At 35.4% G+C, this 14,462-nt stretch overlaps 1 pseudogene; it reads right to left on the bottom strand.

Moving 5' to 3' along the window:
- Window positions 1–203: 203 nt before the first annotated feature.
- LOC100430508 (thioredoxin pseudogene) lies at window positions 204–511 on the bottom strand (annotated as a pseudogene).
- Between the last annotated feature and the right edge of the window lie 13,951 nt (window positions 512–14,462).

Genomic DNA, 14,462 nt, shown 5'->3' with positions numbered 1-14,462 from the left:
GAAACCCCATTGCTCCAAAAAATACAAAAAACTAGCCAGGTGTGGTGGCACATGCCTGTAGTTCCAGTTACCTGGGAGGCTGAGGTGGGAGTATCACCTGAACCCAGGAGGTGGAGGCTGCAGTGAGCCATGGTTGCACCAGTGTACTTCAGCCTGGGTGAGAGTGAGACCCTGTATAAACAAAAAAGAAATAGAAAACATGACTAGGTTAATTTATTAGTAGTGACTTCAAGCTTTTTCTTATTAGAAAATTTACACACCTTTTGTCCTTTAAAAAAAAACTCAAAGGTTGGCATGCATTTAACTTCACACTCTGAAGCAACTTCCTGACAGTCCTCCATGTCTACTTCAGGCAGCACCATCTTGGAATACTTTGCAGAGAGGGAATGAAAGTCTCAATTATTTTGTAAAGCTTGCAACACATGGCTGAGAAATCAACTACTATAGGTTTATCTCCTGGATTGTCCAAGGCCTCCTGAAAAGCATACTTGTTCTCAATATGCTTCACCATTTTGGCTGTTGGGGTCTGACTAGAAATAGACAGAAATGAATCCAAAGCACCAGGCTGAGCTTTTTGCATATTAGATCTTTAGTGGACTGTCTTTGGAGTTCTCTGTAGTAGCACATCAATGTACTCACTTAAGCTTGACTACTTTTAACTCATACCCCATTTAGAAGTCTTCAGAGATAGGGAATTCAAACTGTTTTTAAAAGATGAATACCAATATCTTAGACTTTCCAAATGTAAATACTGCATTTTAGAGTTTATTCTCTGTAAAAAAACTGTTTAAGCATCCTAACTATATATCCATATATCTATTTTTATATATCATATATGTATATATTTGAAATTCAGGTTAAAATAATACTTAAGTGTGTATGAGGTATACTAGTTTATCAGAATTTTCTGTTTAATGAAAATACTATTGGTTTCAACATAATTGCTGAAAATCCTCCTAAAATAAATCACTTCCTTTGATGTTCTGTTAATGCTTAATATGTGTATTAAAAGTTATGTGAAAATGTTTTTAATTAAGCACTTCTTAATTTTGTTTTGCCTGGGTTTTACTATACTTGAATATTATTATTTTTAGCTTCCCTTGAATTTCTTCTCTCTGAATAATTCTTATTTGTGTGTGTGTGTGTATTTAGTGCATGATAATAAAAGTAATGCCATTTTGTAAATTATATTCCATGGTTAATACAGAGTTTTAGTTTTTCCATTATAATCATTCACATGCAGTAGTTTCCTCTTATATCTTCCTTCATTCTGTCTGCTTTTTGCTTTTCTTTCTATATCTTTTGTCTTTTCTGCAGAGAGATGGAAGTAAGGGATGTAGCTGTCAGAAATTCTAGGCTTCATATCACATGTAATTTTATAGTCTTCTACTTTTCTTTGAACTCTAATGCCAACTTTTTATTCTCTTTTAACTTTGCTCAGTCAGAGCTTATCTGCAGGGACATAAGCTATGAATTTCAGTTAATGAATTTCAATTCTATACATGAAAAATGCTATTTTAGTATACAACCATCAAATGTGTGGATTTGCCCTTGTTTAATGTAATTTTGTATGTTTTTCAATAAAAGTGATTATTAAAAATCAGTTGGTCTTTAGCTATACAATTATACAAGTCTAAGACACAGATACATATATATGCATTATGTTTATGTTCATTTACAAAGCAGAAAATTATTTGGCTGACTGCTTTGTAACTATAGCGTGTACATGGGAAACCTGATAAACTCAGGGTATGAAAATGACTGGTAGAAGGAGATTTGTAGAGGAGGAGGTAGTTTGTGAATTTTGTGTTGAGGAAAGACTGCTGTGAAATCTGAAAATGACCCTGTGTCTAGAAGAAAATTCATAGAACAAGGAACATTCTCTCCTGCTGTAGTGGACATTTATTGATTGATCACTCAGTGTCCATTTCCCTTATAATACCCAGATTTTTCTTAGGTCTTTCATCCCTCTTACATACTTCCTATGAGTTTAGGGAGATAGTCACATTGCTGCCGTATCTAGGGTAGGCCTACATTACTTAAGATAATATGAACATTTAGTTCCTCTGGATAGTCAGTGTTGGACTTAAGCCAAAAGTATGTTGAAACTGTCATATTTAATGCAAGTCTTTCTAGCTCCCATAGAAAAGTTCTGGAGTCAGGAAGGCACACAGCTGAGGATGGCTGGCAACTATAAGACATCTGGCAGATATTCTAAGTACAGGGGAAAAAATAATCTAATCCTTATGAAGTTGGATATTAAATGTGGGAAACTGTTCTAGAATCACAATAATACCTGGTTAGAAAGTCATCCTGCATTTTTCAACTGCAAGAATCATTAGTAACATGTGTTCATGAAACTTCATCTATGATGTGTAAGGACTTTCACGTAAAACTAGCCTTCCCTTTAACTTTAATTCTTCCCCATTGTGCAGGCTGTTGAATTAAAAACTACTAGTTCCTTTATGTGGGTATTATATTAGAAATTCTGTAAAATTTTAAGAATTATTTCCAGGGTAAAATGAATTCCCAGTTCAAGCCACAAATGATTCATAAATGAATATTTAAAGTACAATCCATTCATAAGTTTAGAATTTACTGCATCTATGAAAGGTTTTGTAGTGTGCTAGAACGAGCACTGCTTTAGGAAGGAGTCAAAGAATATGGATTCTAATCCTGGCTCTGCCATTAATTAGCTATGAGACCTTGGCAAATCCCTTCCCTGGTTCTTAATTTTGTCATTTGTAAAATGAAGGAGTTAAAGTAGATGTCTAAGATTCTTCCAGTTCCAGGAATTTGTGATAAATTAACCAAATTTCAGAACACATGCTTATTCAACAGTGACTTTAAAATACTAAGTTTTAGAAATATGTTTTGAAAATTATCCTAAAATCTATGATATTAAGATAATTAAACATCCTAAATGTTTAATTTAGGATCATTAAACATTATTCATAAAAGTAATTTTACCTTTGGGCATTTAATTTAATACATTAGTTAAGATCATTCTAATAATGGTACTAAGGTACAACTAACTAGGAGAAGTATTAGAGGTCATATTAAATGCATTTTTAAACTAATCTAAATTTATTTTAAATATATTCATTTATTTTCAAATTGTTTTTATGATGCATTGATTTAAGAGAACTTTTGCTTTGTACACATACATACACACACACACATATACATGCACATGCCATGCACACAAACATATATAATGTTTCTTACATTCATTCAGCCTACTTTATACCAGGTACTATGCTAGGATCCAGGGACATGAAACTTGCAGTTATTGGCTGCAAGGAGCTTATGGTCTGTTGAATGAAATAATCATGTAAACTGACAGTTGCATGGTCAGTTAACCTATGAAATATCTGCATACACTAATAATCAGAGAAATTCTAATTAAATAGTATATTCCAGTTTTTGCACATTACAAGATTTATAATATGTAAGGCAGAATGTGGCAAAAGGGACACTGTTTTGGAATGATTATAAATCCTACTCCTTCTTTGTCCCATTATCCTGTTTAGTTTTTCTTCTTAGATACTATCAGCATCAACATATTATATTTACATTTTATATAATCTGTTTTCACCCACTGGAATGAAAAGCTCCATCAGAGAAAGGATTTAAGTAAAAAGAAAAAAAACTGGGTAAACACACGCTCATCTGGGGGAGGCAAAGATACATGAAGCAAATGTTTACTCCATGTAAAATTTGTGTTCGTTGTTTCTGTAAGATGCATTTTATTCTCTTGTTTGAAATTTTTATATTGGGCACAGATTTCTTTATTAATTAAATATGAAGGCAAATGAACAGATAGTATATTTTTTTAAGCACCATGGCCCCTGTAATAAACTATGTGGAATGCTTAAGAACGTCATGAAACCTAACTTTGGAGGGAGTTATGTCAGGAGGAAACACCTGAGCTAATCTTGATGAATGAATTTAATTAGCCAGGTGGAGAAAGAAAGGAAGGAGGTCGATCTCACAAGAAGCAGCAACTTATACAAGAGTCATAGAGGCATGTAAGTGTAGAATACACAGAGAATTGCAGGTAATTTGCATAAGTAGAATATATAGTACAAGGAAAAGGAGAGTGATATGAAGCTGTAATGGTGAGTATGGATCAGATTCTGAGAATTTATTTGCTATTTTAAGAATTTCACTTTACACCACTTCAAATCTATTCCTGATAATTCTTGCTTCTGACTTTAAAGATCACTTTCCTGTAGGCAGGCAGTCACATTGTAATTGTAGCTCCCACATCTATTTTTGTTTTCTTATAGTTTATCCTGCATAAAACAGCCAGTTACCTTTTCACCATATAGTTCCCTCTTCAGTTGTATTTACCATAATGTATTATATGTACGTACATTCAAAATGCATGAGAGAATGTTACAATTTTTGCTTTTAAAGATCAAACACACTTTAAACAACTACAGAAGACAAGAAGACTTTATTATATTTACTGAGATGCTTAACATTTCTGTTGTTCTTCCTTCATTCTCGATGCTACAGGCATCTTTTGGGTATTATTTTCCTTCTGTCTAAAGAAGTTCCTTTAATGATTCTTGTAGAACAGATCTGCTGGCAACACATTTTTTAGTTTATTATCCATCTGAGAATACTTTATCTTAATTCCTAAAAGACATTTTCTCTGAATATGGAATTCTGGGTTGAAAATTATTTTCTTTCAGCACTTTATAAATGTCGTTTCACTTCCTTCTGGCCTCAATGAAACAGCTGCAGTCATTAGAATAAATGTTTCCCTATAAGTAATACATCATTTTTCTTTGGCTTTTTTCATGATACTTTCTTTGTCTCTAGTTTTCAGCAGTTGGAATAGGATGGCTCTGGGCATTTTTCATTGTTGTTGTTATTTTTCTGTTTGAGTTTGCTGAATTTTTTGAATCTGTAGCTTAATGCCTTTTCTTCACATTTTCAGCCCTTATTTCTTCAAAGTTTTAAACGTTAACATATTCTTTCTTGTCTCTGTGACTAAAATAACACAAATATTAGTTCTTTCATGATTACACCACAGGTTCCTGAGGTTCTGTTTAACTTTCTCAATCATTTTCCCCCTGCTTTTCAGATCATATACCATAGTTCCCCCTTATCCTCAGGGGTTATGTTCCAAGACCCCTCGTGGATGTTTGAAAGGCAGATAGTATCAAACCCTGTGTAGACTATGTGCACATTTCCTTTTCCTTCTTTACAATTTCACAAACAGAACATTCATTCTTACCGTAGATCTTAGTAATCTCGACATATGATTTATTTGATTTCTTTATTAAATCGAAAACTTTCACCTTATTAAATCAAGTTTAGCCTAAAGCTACATCCTTACATATTCTAAGTTCAGCCTAAAGGGTTCTCTGTACATCGTGAACTATAACAAGTGGAGATGTAAACAGACCATAGCCTATTCTTGTGCCAATCACCGAGTTTTGGCCAATCAAATGCAGCCAGCTATTCAAACCATGTTCACATAAGGTAAACACCAAGCAGTAACTGATCCAGGTGTTTCTGCACCTTACTTCTGATTTCGGTAGGTCACATTCCTTTTTCTGTTCATAAATCTTCTTCCACCACATGGCTATGCTGAAGTCTCTGAGCATACCCTGGCTTGGGGAGCATACCCTGGCTTGGGGAGCATACCCTGGCTTGGGATGCTTTCCAATTGGTAAATCATTCATTGCTCAATTAAACTCTTTCAAATTTAATTCCACTGAAGTCTTTCTTTTAACAACATTTTCACTTAAAAGTAGCACCTGATGGCTTCCCTTTTGCATATCCGAATTGCCAGCATTACTACTTGTACCTTGGGGACAATAGTAAGTAAAATAAGGGTTACTTGAATACAAGCTCTGCTATACCACAACAGTTGATGTGACAACAAATATAGCCACTAAGAGACTAATGGGCACATGTAATACACAGTGTGGATATGCTTTGATAAAGGGATGATTTCATGTCCTGATTGGGACAAAGTGGGATGGTGTGAGATTTCATCATGCTGCTCAGAACCACACGTGTTTTAAAAGTTGTGTATTGTTTCTTCTGGAATTTCTATTTAATATTTCATATTGCAGTTGACCATGGGTAAGCAAAACCTTGCATAAGGGGGGGACGACGATAATTTCTATTGCTCTATCTTCAAATTCATTAGTTTTTTTTTTTTGTCCTCTGTATTCTGCTAGTGAGCCAAAGTTTTAAAATTTGTTATTGTATCTTTTAGTTCTAAAATATCCATCTGGTTCTTCTTTATGTTTTCTATAATCATTCCTCCCTATCTGCAGAGGATTGGTTAAGACCCCCCTGTGGATACCAAAATCTGTGCATACTCAAGTTCCACAGTCAGCCCTGTGGGACACTCAGACAAAAAGGTTGCCTTTGTACTACTCAGGTTTCACATTCCATGAATATTGTACTTTCAGTTCATGTTTGATTGTGGATATGGAACCTGCCAATACAGAGGGCTGACTGTATTTATTGAAAAATATCCACTATGTGGACTCATGCAGTTCAATCTTTTGTTGTTCAAATATCAATTGTATTTTATTTCAAGATTTCAAGATTTTGTATCTGCACTCTTTCCTGTACTTTCCTGTTTCCTGGGGCTCCCCTCATTAGTCGTCTTACTGTATCTTTATTACTCCACTCTGCCACATGCTTCTTGTGACTCTCTCCACATCTGGTACAAAGCAACAAGATAATAAAAGAGTGTATTAGTCCATGTTCTCACTGTTATAAAGAACTGCCTGAGACTGGGTAATTTATAAAGAAAAGAGGTTTAATTGACTCACAGTTCTGCATGGCTGGGGAGGCCTCAGGAAACTTACAATTCTGGTGGAAAGGGAGGCAGGTGTTTCCTACAGGATGGCAGGTGAGAGAGAAGACCAAAGGAGGAACTTACAAACACATATAAAATCATCAGATCTCTTGTGAACTCACTGACTGTCATGAGAACAGCATGGGGGAACCACCCCCACGATCCAATCACCTCTCTCCCTTGACCTGTGGCATTATAGGTCCCTCCCTAGACATGTGGGGATTACAATTCAATATGAAATTTGGGTGGGGACACAGGGCCAAACCATTTCAAAGAGGGTAGGGAAAAATTACCTTATTTGCTTTAATTACAGCTCCTGTGACTGGAAATGAAAGTTTTCCTCCCTTAGAGTTTTCAGCTCTTGTACCTCCCATTGCTGCCTCAGCCATGGTCTTTGAGCCACTATTGGATTGCTTGGGTGCAGGGACATGAGAGAATGGAGAACAAGAAAGAAAAAGGGAGTTCCTGCATTCTCTGAGTGTTGGGAGATTGCTTTTCCACTCCTTGAGCTTCTTAAGCCAGAACTGGAGGAATTCTCCTGGCACTTTATCTGTTTACAATCAAATTCTATTTCCAGATTTCCTGCTGAATTGAGCCCAGGCCAGGAGATGCTAGAGTAAAATAAAAGTTAAAGCTCACTGCCCTTTCAGTGGTACTTTGAATTCTGATTTTCTTCCCAGTCTCCTTGCCACTTAACTTTTCAAAGTTCTCAAACAGCTGCTGGATGCATTCTGTTCAGGTTTTACACCTGTATTAGGTACAATAGTGAATTACTAATAAATAGTTACTTGATTATTGAGTGAGAGGATATCATAACTTATCAAATTAAGAATTTTTAAATGAATTTTTTTGCCAATATTTTTTATGAGGGAGAATTGAATTTCTCTCTTGTAAAATTCCTTTTCTAGTTGTTAAACTAATTGTTTTTTGTTATCCTGAAAGAAATGATCTTCATCACATTGTTGTTTAGTTCTCATAGTATTTGCTGCAGGCTCAGTATGTAATTGATTTTTAAAATATTTTTACATTTTTGTACATCTTATTTGTAGATCTTTGTGTTCGAATAATTCAAAATTTAAAAAAGCTTCAGTGTTTCTGTAGAAATAATCAAACTGTTACACTATGTAGTAAAAACAATCACCACAGTACAAAAATACCCTATCAAATCATCCCAACCATTTTAGTAGTGTTTGTTCTTTAAAAAATTTAAATGTAATATATAACATTTTGTGTGTTATTATACTTGTTTCCTTTTCCCTTAAAATTAATATGTTCATTTTTGTAACTTGAAAATAAATTTTAAAATAAAATTATCCACAATGAAATTCTTGGATAATCAGATACAAGGACTAAAAATCTTTTTAAATTTTATATTAAAAGAAGTTATTAATAACTGAAAAACTACCATTCAAGGCATATGTTAACTATTAAAAAATAGAGGGGAAAAATAAAGTGTTCATACGTACCAAATAATGATCAAAATGCTAACTTATTTATAGGTTGTCTCTTCATAAAACATGGTTATGGTACAGTCACAAGCAATTGCAATGGGGTTGTATTGCAGTTGGCACTTTAAAGCTCATGAACTTTCAATGTAATTTTATCTTCACTGCAGAATTTTGTCTTATTGGGTTTCAGTTATTAGAAGTAATTCTAAATATAGGAAACATGGTATCATGGACACTATAAAATGAACTGCTAGACTCTGAGAATCAGGCTTGGATAGAAATGAGTCTAGCATATTTGCCTTCCTTTGTCACCATAATGAAAATGTAATTAGGTTGGATGTCTACTTCTTAGAAGCCTAAGCTTCTAACAGGCATACATTTCCTAGGGGCCATAACATCAACCCTCTTTAAGATTCTTTAGGAGTGCCTATCAAGAAATGACAAATTTCTTAAAATAAATCTAGTGTAAAAACTAGATATTTTTGACTCTTTTGTAAGTCATCACTCCTATCTAAGTGTTCTTTCATTACTTCAATAAATATTTGTTGACTGCCTACTATATTCTGGTAACTTTGTTAGATCTGGATCTGTATTAGTCAGCAAAATACAGTTTCACTCCAAGTTACAGTCTAGCAGGAAATACAAGCCAATAAAATAAAGTTTAATTGTTGCTCTGATAAGAGAGGTATACAATTTGTGGAGGTATATTGGAGGGACATTTAGCTCAAAGAAGGCCTAGAATAATACTCAACACCAAGTAGGAATCAACCAAGTGAAGAGGTGTTAGAAACGCTTTTTGCCTTGTGAGAAACTCTGTATAAGAGGCTCGCCTGAGACTTGTAGCCTGTAAATGGTGATGCTTTATGGTCCCACTTCAAGATTATTTTGTCTCTTCTAAAGAGTGAGTGCCCAGCAAAATTTACACTTTTTCTCTACGTTAAATAATGCTGAAGTTCTAATTAATACACAATTCTGATCAGATACGAATGAATAAAAACAGTGATCAATCATAAAGAAACGTTAATGTTCTCATACATCACTGTCAACTACTAATAAATAATTTTATATGTATATTGTCTCCTAGGCCAAGCATATTACAATGCTTCTTGATGGCATCTGTTAACAGCTTACCTTCGCTGTTATCTTGTCTGACAGCAGATCCATTTACATATTTGCTTGTCTTACCATTTTATTTCCAGGTTCCTTCCACATTTCTTATTCTTCAGTGATCATTCTGCCCTTGTGAAATATAAACACCATTTCTGTTAGATTAATTACCCATTTTATCCTCACTTTTCCAGACAAATCACCATGTCTTTGAAGTGTATAATATATTATTTTAATTCCTCTGATAGCTTGCTCTCAGATAACTTCTGTTTTCTTTTCCTCCTTTCATCACTGGAAGTTACATTTCTGAGTGCATGCCTTCAAGTTAATTTCTGAATATTCTTCTATAGCATAGTAAGAGAAAAACAATCTTATTTGGCTGGCCAATGGTGATGAATGGAGTGTAGACCAGACTGTAGGGTCCAAAGTCTTCAAGAGAGAAAGAGCAAGAATGAAAGGTGGTGGTATAACTAAATATTTTTGTAATCATGGACAAGAGTATTTCAGATCATGATAATTTACTTCAGGTTATTTGCAGTTGAACTTCAGACTTCTGTGAGTGACAGCACATGGGGTCCTAGATGCTCTGATGGAGAACCTGGGTATTACAAAATGTATGAGTCGGTGGGCTTATATTAAATGGAGTACTTAAAGAAGAACTACTCACATTGCCCAGATTGTGCTTGAATGGACACAGTCTCAAGAATACAATGTGCTCGAGTGTTAATATATGCCCATTGGACTGTATTTTCCATGAAAGGCCATATTGTGTCTATCAATAAATGCTGTAGAATAAGTGAAGAAACATGATATGAACTGCAATATTGTGCTTTTTCACAAAAGGCAACATTATCTGCCACTTTAGAGAGAGTGAGATTGTACTATCATACAAAAGAAAATAAAGATCATACCCCTATACGTTCTTTGTGGTATTTGTGATGGAGTGGGTAGTTTGGGGCAATTTTGGAGAGATAAATACATTGGATAGCATTTGACTCCTATATACATGGAATATTTTACAGAACATTATAATCTAAGGAGATTTGTCAACTTTAAAATCAAGAGGTCATAAGGAATCATAAAGAGCTAAATTTACGTTGCCTTTATTACCATGAAACCATCTATTACTAATAGAAAGCAGTAAGTAAGAATACTCTATAATTAGTGATCTAAAGCTGAAAATGATGGACTAGCTTTTTCACTGAAAGCAATTTCTATTCTGTTACTCAATTACTCAGTCGCTTAATTTTAAGATTTTATTATGTCTTTAAATCATGATCAATATAGGAAATATGATGCTTTTCTACTTCCTAACCACTGCTTATCCAAGCATCCACAATCTTTTATAACACTATTTTGTACTACCATATTTATTTTAAAATGAAAAGTATTGGATTTTTTGTTATAGTGACAGAATCTTATTGTGGTAGTCGAATAAAGCAACATTGACTTAAGTCATAGAATTAGAATATGAATATACATTGATATTGAGACATATATATTTTTGAAAAATTTAATGACAGCAACACTAAAGAATAAGAAATAACTTTTACAATTATAAGTTCAATGTTCTAGAAAATTCATGTTGAAAATTGCTTAAAATTTTTATTATGAGGTTTTTAGGAACATTTTCTATGTTGATAATATAAAATATAGCAAAGAGAACCCAGATTCAGAATTTCCTAGGATCACATCCCTGACTTAATGCAATTCAATTCAAAAGACATATGCAGACATATAGCTCTAAAAAAAATGCTGTGATCTGATGGTTTTCTGTAAAGAATGTACACTTTAACAAAAAAGTGGGATAACTTCAATACAATGCTATGTTTGGTGCTTTGATAATGGCATGCACAGCATGCACATAAGAGGAAACTTAACATTAGCTGGATGGAAAGTGATGTTTGGTCTAGGACTAGCTTCCTGCTTATAAAAGAGCACAGTTTAGGGCTCTTGACTATATACTCTCTAAAATTCAGAATAATGGTGAGGAATAACTGGTGTACCCTGGGAAATAAGAATGCTTACCCTGGTAGTTTGGGTGGTTTTGAAGGCATTGGCAGATCCCTTCATGCCACAGAAATAATTCCAGAATAGGGCACCATGATTATAATTGAGGGACTGCAATGCTAACCAACCCCATGGTGACATGGTGATTGAGCATCTCTATAATGTTCTTGTTCAGGTAGGACCCTCAGATAGGTTCTCTTGTGGAGACAGTGAACGCCTCCTCTTCACCTTCCTTCCCATTACTCCAGTCTCCCAAAGACAAGGAAAAGTGAATCTGGTACAATGGAGCAGTGAGAGTAGAGAACCTAAGAAAAAATAGAGATGATATATTAATCAACTAAGAATTATGTTATGACATGTGTATAACCAGTTTACCTGTGCCAAATGTGGAGGAACTCCCTAGATGCCAGGGAGATGAGTTTTGGAGAAATGGTGAGGAGAGGAGCTCCTCTTACAGCAGCAGCAGAACAAGGCATGCTGGTATTGGGCTTTCTAATCCAGCAAGGCTTACCTCACTGGCCTGGGGGTAGCAAGCAAAGTGTCTATCTTGATGTTTACCTAGAATTATAGGCACAAGTACTGGAATTGCATGTTGAAAGGGTGTACCACGACCTGGTTCCAATCAGATATCAGGTAAAGTTGGAGAGAGTAACCTGGGCTTCTTAGGACCAAAATGAAAATTAAAAAAAAAAAAAATTTTTAAGGGGCCTTGTCTCAGGCATGGGTTTTCCTAAAACTGGGAGGTTTGGTTCTCTATAAACTCCAACTTCCTGGAAATAATACTTTGTATATCCTAGAAAAATAGTACAAGGCATCCTGAAAAATGTGATTCTGAAGGCATTGGCCAACTGTTGCTGGTGGTGGAAGTAGATGTTGTGGAATATTCTAGATGTTGGAGATGTTAAAAAATTACACAAGGGCACATGTTTAGTTTGGTTTGGTGCTAATGGGCAAGTGGAAGTTCACTTTGATATTTATCTTACAATATTTTTGACTTTCGTACTGTCATCTTGAATGAAAATTATTATAATTAGAAATAAGCACATGATAATATAAAACATGCGAAAAGTACAGAAGAACTCTAGGGAAAGGAGATTGCTGATGAAGCTAGAATTAAAGAAAATTTCGTATAGAAGGTTAGTTCTTTCTGGAGGGATGTAATAGATACAGATTGACATCTATATTTTAATTTGTATTGACCAACTCATTTAACCTTGTCAAAGGCTTTTCACCTTGAGCATCTCACTTTATCTCAACAAAATTTCTATAGCAGTTTCCATAATAATTGGATTAATAAAGAAACTAAGCCATAAAGAAGTTAAATATCATCTAAGGATACATTTGATTAGCTGGATATCTGGGACTTGAGGCCAAATCCCCTGTGTTGGGGATGTCTTCTCTTTCCTATTTTGTCCCTGATAATATAAGTAACAAGGAATAGACTAGAAAAATATGGATAATTCTAATAATTTTACTATTAATTTAAAAGCACAAACTAGTTAAGCTATTAGAGTAATTATACAAAACCCAATTATGACCAAATCCCAAGAAATTAGGGAAAAATGAATTCTTATCAAAGATCAGGTCAACTTGGTCAGATAAAGTATACTAAGCAAGTATTCTTTTTTTTTTTTTTTTTTTTTTTTTGAGACGGAATCTCGCTCTGTCGCCCCGGCTGGAGTGCAGTGGCCGGATCTCAGCTCATTGCAAGCTCCGCCTCCCGGGTTTACGCCATTCTCCTGCCTCAGCCTTCCGAGTAGCTGGGACTACAGGCGCCCGCCACCTCGCCCGGCTAGATTTTTTGTATTTTTTAGTAAAGACGGGGTTTCACCGTGTTAGCCAGGATGGTCTCGATCTCCTGACCTCGGGATCCGCCCGTCTCGGCCTCCCAAAGTGCTGGGATTACAGGCTTGAGCCACTGCACCCGGCCTTTTTTTTTTTAAAGACAGAGTCTCACTCTGTCGCCCAGGCTGGAGTGGTACAGTGGTATGATCTTGGCTCACTGCAATCTTGGCTTCCTGGGTTCAAGCGATTCTCCTGCCTCAGCCTCCTGAGTAGCTGGGACCACAGGTGCAAACCACCATACCTGGCTAATTTTTGTGTTTTTAGTAAAGATGGGCATTTCACCATGTTGGCCAGTCTGTTCTTGAACCCCTGACCTCAAGTGATCCACCTGTCTCAGCCTCCCAAAGTGCTGTGATTACAGAAGTGAGCCACAACACCTGGCCTGCAAGTGGCTTTTCTTAAGGCAATGCAATATTAGCTTTTTAAAGTTCTCCTCATGAGACTCCATATAGACAATTTGTTTTGTTGACCAGCAGCCAGATCTAAGTGATGTGTCGAGGTGTTTTCCCCATCCTTTTGCCATGATGTGTCTGGAAATAGAACTAGATGTGATGCTCTGGTCCTGGGCTCTCATTTTTGAGGCCAGGAAGTGTTAGAGAGGGGTTAGGTTGTTAGCAATTAACTCTAGATGTTTCTCAAAAGCAAGGAGGGAGCTTTGCCCACCACTAATTGTTCCACATGTGGTTATTGCCTATCATAAGGTACTACTCCCAGGCTAATTAAAAATGGCTTGTGTGCCAAGCAAAATTACTGTCACATTTCACACTTTATTCTCCTTCTGGTTTGTTTTCTTTAGGATTTAAAAATTAGAAATCCCTTCTTGAATTATAGTCTTTTCTTCTTTCTCCCCATATCCTCCCACATTTTTGCTTCTTTTGAGTTTGTACTTCATTTCTGGCTCCAGATATTTCAATTAGTAGATAACAAGTGTCATAGTTTTAGAAAATAGAGATAAAACATACAGTTTCAGCCATCGAGGAGCTCACCGCCTAGCATGACTGGCAAGAAAGGAATCAGAAAATGACAATATTGTGTGGCAAAAGTTATGTTAGAAATTATTGCTGGTACTATGTCTCCTTTTAGTAGTGTGATCCTGGTTAACCATATAAAAGACAAGCAGAGATTTGAGACTAAGTGGAAAAAGCCCTAATGTATTACTTTTCTAGTACTACATAACAAATTACCCCAGAATTCAGTGACCTAAAAAACCATTT

The sequence above is a fragment of the Macaca mulatta genome, chromosome 1 (genome assembly GCF_049350105.2).
Source record: "Macaca mulatta isolate MMU2019108-1 chromosome 1, T2T-MMU8v2.0, whole genome shotgun sequence".
NCBI classification, from domain to species: Eukaryota; Metazoa; Chordata; class Mammalia; order Primates; family Cercopithecidae; genus Macaca; species Macaca mulatta.
This window is presented reverse-complemented; position numbering and strand designations above follow the sequence as displayed.